Source organism: Cynocephalus volans, chromosome 7, assembly GCF_027409185.1.
Source record: "Cynocephalus volans isolate mCynVol1 chromosome 7, mCynVol1.pri, whole genome shotgun sequence".
Classification (NCBI taxonomy): domain Eukaryota; kingdom Metazoa; phylum Chordata; class Mammalia; order Dermoptera; family Cynocephalidae; genus Cynocephalus; species Cynocephalus volans.
In genome coordinates, this window is record NC_084466.1 from 94,504,618 (window position 1) to 94,511,700 (window position 7,083).

At 52.8% G+C, this 7,083-nt stretch overlaps 1 long non-coding RNA gene across 2 annotated transcripts; it reads right to left on the bottom strand.

Annotated features, from left to right (window-relative positions):
• Positions 1-1,438: 1,438 nt before the first annotated feature.
• LOC134382483 (uncharacterized) lies at positions 1,439-6,866 on the bottom strand. 2 transcript variants are annotated; one of them, XR_010024077.1, is made up of 3 exons: positions 6,743-6,866; positions 5,067-5,326; positions 1,439-3,017 (listed from the first exon to the last, which is right to left on the bottom strand). It is a non-coding gene; the product is annotated as an uncharacterized LOC134382483 (long non-coding RNA). The 2 variants fall into 2 exon arrangements; XR_010024078.1 differs by having other exon boundaries at positions 1,440-1,890.
• Between the last annotated feature and the right edge of the window lie 217 nt (positions 6,867-7,083).

Below are 7,083 nucleotides of genomic sequence, written 5' to 3' on the forward strand. Positions count from 1 at the left end.
GCAGAACGCCGGCTCATGGCCTCTGCCGTGGTTCAGCACTGAGCATCCATCCTTGCCAGCCCCCCGCAAGGGAGGTGTTCAAGTCCACTCGGTCGCATGGCTAAGAAGCTGAGGCTGGGGCAGGGCTTAACCTACTAGTTTCGGTGTCACATTTGTCAAACTCTAAAACCTGGGATCCCTTCTTCCCGCTCCTCCTGCTCTGCCTCTGCCATTCTGGTCCTCTTCTGTCCTCTGTCCCTCTGTCCGTCTGTCTGTTTTGTGTCTCTGAACTCTTTCTCTCTCTCTTTTGCTGCAAATCCCCACAAGACTGAGGGCTGTTCAGAGGCCAGAATTCTCTCTGAGATGGGTCTGGCCTTCTCCTCAGTCTTTGGTGCCAGGGTCCGGCCACGCTTCTTAGGAAAAGCCCATCAAGGAATGAACAGCAGCTATGCTGCCTGCTCCTCCCCATCTCACAAGGGACCGGTCCTGGGTCTCTCAGCTGAGACCCAGCGTGGGACGGATGGGGGGAGAGAAGGCCAAAGTCCAGGATGGCAAGGGAGGTGGCTGTGTTCTATGACAGGACAGATGCAGCAGAGGAGACGGGGATTAAATTCTTATCAATAATCAAAATTCCTCCCAGCCTGAAATGTCCAGTCCCAAGGGGCACTGCCACTTGCCATCTGTGTGACCTTAGCTATGACACATAACCTATCTGAGCCAATAATAATCCCTACCTTAAAGGATTGTTGTTATGATTCAATGAGATAGGAATGGTCGATTGCATTTGGAATGCTTGGGGCTACAAATAGAAGAAAAATCAACCAAGATGTGTTTGAGCAGTAAAGACACTATTATTTCACATACTGAGATTCTGGAGGTAAGAGTTTTCAGTTGGTGCAATGACTCAGAAATGCCAGTGAAAAGCCACTTTCCTCCTATATTTCTGCTTCCTTATCCTTAGCTTGTTGCTTACGTCTCATGCTCTTTCCTCATGGTTGAAAGACAGCTGCTGCAGCTCCAGACGTCATGCACCACATTCAGAAAACAAAGGGAAATTAACAATAAATGCCCCTTTGAGTGATGAATTCGGTTGCAGGGGACCCAAGGATCACACACTGAGAGACTCTGCCCCACGGCACGATCATCTGATGTGACACTCATTCTCGGCTCAGATGTTTTCACATCTTGAAAAAGCCTTCAGAGAAAAAGTGGTGCCCTACGGTAGGGTTCCATGTGCATCGGGCTAAGCAGGGGCAGGAGAAGCCCTCCTGGCACCTCAGGTCACATCACAGACTTTCAGAGTCAGAAGGACCCTGAGAGAACCTCCCCCCACCCCGCCCACACAGATGGGGAAACTGAGGCCCATGGCAGAGAAGTGATTTTTTTCACAGTCATATAGCAGGGCCAGGGCCAGGGCCAAGGATTGCTGGTTCCGAGCCCCTTCTAGTGCTCTGGGGAGTCTTCAGGAGGGAGGGCAGGTGTCTTAGGTGGGTCCCCAAGAAGCAGAGCCTGAGACGGGTTCCTGTTCACATGGTTTACTGGGGAGGCTCCGAGGAGAAGGAGCGTGAGGGGCGAGGGGAGGCACATGTGGTCTCAGCCGGAGTCCGGCCACAGCCCAGTCCACGGGGCGGGGATTCTGGAGCGTGAACAGCATCGCAGACTCAGTCCCTCCATGAGACTTAGCACTGTCTTTGGTACCTTCCTGTCAGTCGGTCACCGCCAACGTCTGCCTGGCTTGTGGGTCGCAGTGTGCAGGCTTCGGGCTGGAGGCAGCTCTCGTGTGGTTGAGGACACGTCTCCTATGAAGGTGCAGCTGTGACCCATGAGTAGCACCCTCCAGCGGCAGGGGACAGTTAGAAGAAAATTAAGCAGGTCTCCTCTCCAGAGCCTCCAGAGTTATCCCAGGCACTCCTAGCACAGAACACAGTGTCCAGGAACATAGACCTGTCCCTTCTGCTGCCTCAGTTTCCCTGCTCACAGCATGGGCATGCAGGACCAAGATGTGGCAAGGTCCCCTTCAGCCCTGCCTCTCCCAGGGTCTGTGATTCTATGTCCATCTCACCCTGAAGTTCCAACCAGGCTGCCCCTGCCCCAGACTCCCAGCTGCCCCAAGTGGATGGAAAACCAGTGAGACCTATGTGGGGTCTGCCCTCGGTCGGTCTGAGCCCCCCACAGGGCGGTCAGAGACAACACTTCTTGGCATGTGCCCCTCCCTGCCTGCTGGGCAGGCCTGGGGAGTCAGTATTTCTTGAAATGTAAGTACCGAGACCACACAGGGTTGTCAGTAAATTCATTATCCCATTATGCGGGCCTGAATTATTCAGCGCTCTTGAGGCTGCCTCAGGAACGTGCTCGAGCACAGTCGCTGCCGGCATTAGTGGGATGGATGAAGTCAGGCCCGGGGCACGGCTGGTGCCAGCGTGAAGGATCTGGGCCCAGAGAGGCTGCCAGGGCTGCAAGGCACAGGGGGTCTGGTAGGCAGGGCCTGGGCCCCGGGTGTTCCTGGGGCTTGCAGAGGGGGTGATGCACAGATGCACAGTCCTCCTCATCCCTGGGAAACCCACAGAGTATGCCTTTGGGGCCCCACCTGCTCCAAAGAGCCCAGGAAGGGAAGGCCCAGGCTCTACCTCTTTCTGGCTGTGTGACCTCCAGTACGTCATGCACCTCTCTGAGCCTTTTTTCTTCATCTGCAAAATGCAGCAATGATGCTAAAGGTTCCCAGTTTCCATTCTTCCTTTTAACTTTGATAAGAGAACTGATTTTTCATTGAGCACATAATCACAAGAATAAAGATCATTCTTTTGCTGAGTGTGGCCGTGTGGCTAAGTGCTGGTCACAGGGATGCAAGGAGAAGCATCCTGCAAAACTTTCAGGAAGTGTCCGTAAAGGAAGAGGTGAGCCCTGTTTTGTCTCTTTCCCTGGCAGCTGACTGAGGGTGGAAGGTTGGAGCTCATGCAGCTATCTTGCTCAGTGAGGAGAAGGCACAGGATGAGGTGACATTTCCTCCACGATAGTTCAGTGGTTAAGAACCAGAAGCCCTGAAACCAAAGGACCTGGGTTCACATCCCTACTCTGCCACTTATGAGCTGGGCGGTTTCGGTCAAGGTGCTTAAACGTCTTTGCTTGAGCTTTCTCATCTGTAAAATGGGGATAAAAATGGTACCCGCCCCCCTGACAAGGTTGATGTGAGGATGAAGTGAGTTAATACGAAGTCATAAGAAGTGGCTGGCACACAGTGTCATGTAGGGGTTAGCTGTTGTTATCTCGTTTTTACACATCTGGGGGGATTCTCTGTATCACTCAGGGACCTGAGTCCCCCATATATGTCCCAAAGCTTCCTCTCAGCCTGGGTTTTCCCCTCAAGGTGACTGTGCTCTTGGGGCAGCCCTGCCAGGGACATTCTGAGCTTCCACCAAGACACGAACAGGTTTGCCTGGAGGGAAAAGACCCCAGCCTGAGCCGGCAGGGACAGGAGGAAAGAGACTGGGCTCCCAGGTTGGAGTCCAAAAGAGGGGCCTCTCTCTAAGATCCAGATGAGGCTCCTAGGAAGAGAGAAAGAGAAATAAAGGCTCCAAACTGGCTGTGTACCCCGGACAGGTATCTATCCCTCTCTGGGCCTTCAGAGAGTGGGTTAAATCAGAGCTTACAGCTCATAGGCCAGCAGTATAAGAACCAGTATGGAAAACAAGTAAAATTGTTTGGGTTTGAGGTCGCAGGGAGTGGTGGGGACTGGGACAAGGGCACCTGCCCCATCTCGGGGGGAGGGGCACCATGTAGCTGCAGCCAACCTGCTAGGAGCAAAGCGGGCCCAGTGTAGGCAGATTTTCCAGTTTTTGAAAAGAAATGCAAATCAAATCTGAATTCCCTGTGAAATCTTCTGGTTGTTTGGCACTGACTCCAGGAAAACAAACAACGCACTGAGCGAGGCAAACAAAATATGTCCCCAGGTCAGCCCAGGGGCAGGCAGGAGCAAACAAGCACCGAGAGGTCCCCCAGGCACCAGAGCCTGACTCCCACGGTCCAAGGGGGAACTGGGCATTTGTGGGCATGGGCTGGCGCTGCTGATGGAGCCGGGAATGTATCCTTCCCGGGAGGCAGGTGCTCCGGCCCCACTCAGGGGAGGCGACCTGACCCATCAGCCCCTCCCTGCCGTGGCTCAGGTTGGCAGTGGGCTCGGGAGGAGGCAGAGGCGTGCCCTGCAACCTCGGGCCACACACCCACTCCTGAAGCTTCAGGTTCTTTCTCTGAGAAACAGATTGGGAAATCTTTTGCTTCTTCGTTGCCACCCAGAGCTGGTGGGAGGCAAGACTGGGAAATCTGGGCCCTCAGGAGTTGGATGACATTGGATCTGCAGAGGCTGGTAGTGGTGTCATGGCTAGGCCCTGAGTCCAGCCAGCCCGGAGGCAGCTCCTGCATGAAGCAGTGCACCTGGCCCACCTGCCCTGCTGAGGTCCTGCCCAATGGGGGACACTGGGGACCTGTTAGATTGTATTACTGATCCTGAGTCTTCACTCCCTCACCTGTAACTGGATTACACATCTTTGCCATGTGATCTTGCAGGGCCATGCCACAGAGGTGATATCCCATACCCCTTGGGGTTGAGTGAGGGCTTGGCCAAGTGAGTTGCTTTGGCTGTTGGAACTTCAGCAGACTTGATGCAGGCAGGGACTGTAAATGCACCTGTGTGGTTGGCCTCCTGCACCTGTGCTGTCCGCTGGGAAAGAGTCTCAGAATGACCTGGACCCACAACCTGAAGCAGAACCATCCCAGCTGACCCACTGAACCAGGAGCAAGAAAGTAAATGTTTTTTTGGAGGCCACTGAGATCTGAGGCTCATTGTTGGAGCAGAAACCTGACTAATATGCCTGGGAGGACATGGGCTTCTCCAGCCCCGTCTCCAGTGGTGGCACAGAAGTGCCCACCTCATCTGGTCATCCCTTGTCCCAGGACCCCTGTGTCCCTGGCCCTGAGGCAACTAGAGAGATTCCTCCTGGAGTGGGAAGACCCCAGCTTTGGTTCATACAAAACTGGAGCCGATCCCCACATCCAGGCTGTGAGAGTTTGGGTGAGTCACGTCTGAGCCTCACCTGTGGAATGTGGGGGGTCACACCTAGCTCACAGGGAGACCGGGAGTGTTCGATGAGATGCCAGGGGTCTGCAGCAGGCCGAGGGTGGGCTGCCCAGTGCTGGCATTTGGATTCCTCAGGTCTGGGAGGGACTGGCCTTGCCATGAGTCCATCAGCACACAGGATGGGGCATCCCCTGTGAGAAAACTCTCTCCTGAGGAAAAAGGCCTCGCCGTTGGAGGGCATGACTGCAAGTTCAGTATGCAATCTGTCACCCCAGCCTGAAGAATAAAACAGACAGCATTATCTAGCACCAACTCTAAACCACCCCTGTGGGCACAGGCCACACTGCTTGGGGCCTGTATCAATTTGGACTGCTTTGGGCTTCAGCTGAAAGAATACACAGTTAATAGTTGCTTAAACATAAAGTCTCCATTTTCTCACACACCAAGGAGTCTGGAGGAAGATGGCTGCTGATGTTGGTTCTATGGCTCAGCAATGCCTCCATGGACCGATACTCTGTCTTTCCTCTCACTAGCCTCACCACTTGGTCTCTTATCCTCAGCTTTGTTGCCTCGTGACCACAGTATGGCTGCTATGGCTCCGAGCATTTCATCTTTACACAATCCCATCCAAGGTAAGAAGAGGCAAAGCAGGAAAAGGGGGTTCTTATTATCAGAGAAAAAAATGTCCTGAGAAGCACCTCTTTATCCATGGCCGGGAATGAGGCACATCATGGCCACTACAGCCACAAGGGAGGGTGAGAAAGCAGATACCTTGGATGAAGGCATGGGATGGTTACAACAGCCTGAGACTGATCACAGTTTATCCCCCAGAGTTGGGCACATTCTGCCTGAACAATATCAGGTGTTGCTTTGCCTCCCACAGATTTGTCACCCCTTTTCCCCTGGGTGATGGAGCTGCCAAAGATTACTCAAAGCCCATCTCTTTCTGAGCAGTGGGAAGCCTCAAAGAGGGGTTAATCTCCCAGAATCCTCAAGAGCGAGGCTTTCCTTCCTTTTGGGAAATTAACCACGAATTGGGGTTCTCTTCCCATATTTATTCTTTTTTTTTGTCCTTTTTTGACCGGTAAGGGGATGGCAACCCTTGGCTTGGTGTCACCCGCACTGCGCTCAGCCAGTGAGTGCACCGGCCATCCCTATATAGGATCCGAACCCGCGGCAGGAGCACCGCTGCACTCCCAAGCACTGCACTCTCCCGAGTGCACCACGGGGCCGGCCCCCACATTTATTCTTTAGACTAGGAAGTTACAGGAAGAGAACACAGGTGGAGGTTTTGCTAAGTACCATTTAACAAGTTTAACAATAGAAGCGGGTAACATGTAGTTAAATCGATCCACTAAGAAAAACTTGATTTAGCAAACATTCCTTCTCCCTACACAGCTTCTCAGTATCTTTACATATCAATCAGTAACCTGTCTGTCTTTGAACCAGCAACCTTGCTGTGTTACAACTCTTTATCTTACAACAGAGACTATATAGTCTGGGGAAATTTTCCTGTTTTCTGTAAGGTCAATATTTGAAACTGCAAGACTTTGGAAAACCAGGCCCTGTGAAGTACATTTGCTTTATTCATTCTCTACAATCAGTCTCCTGTTGGCAAGGCAGGAGGAAGTGGACAGTAACAGTGTCAACTAGAGGTCCAGTAATCAGAGAGTCACACAAAGGACAGCTTACCAGGCAAGGCTCTTAATTACAAACCACAGAAGCCATTCTGTTGCAGATAGCAGATTCCACTTTGGTGCAAACAACAGAATCCACTTTGTTGCAAACAAATTTCACTCTCTTGCAAACAGCAGGCTCTGGGGGGACCAGAGAATCAGGCTAGGATGCCACCCACCCAGAACAACACAGCTAGGAGTCCCACACAGCCCACCTCTTGGCAGAGGCTCCACTACAACCACCCCAGCAGAAACAGGCACGCTATCACTGTCACACTTGCCTGTAGGTGATCATCCTCCTCTATGCAGCTGCCAGCTCGCACTGTCCACACTTGCTTTCAGCTCCTGTGCCATGCA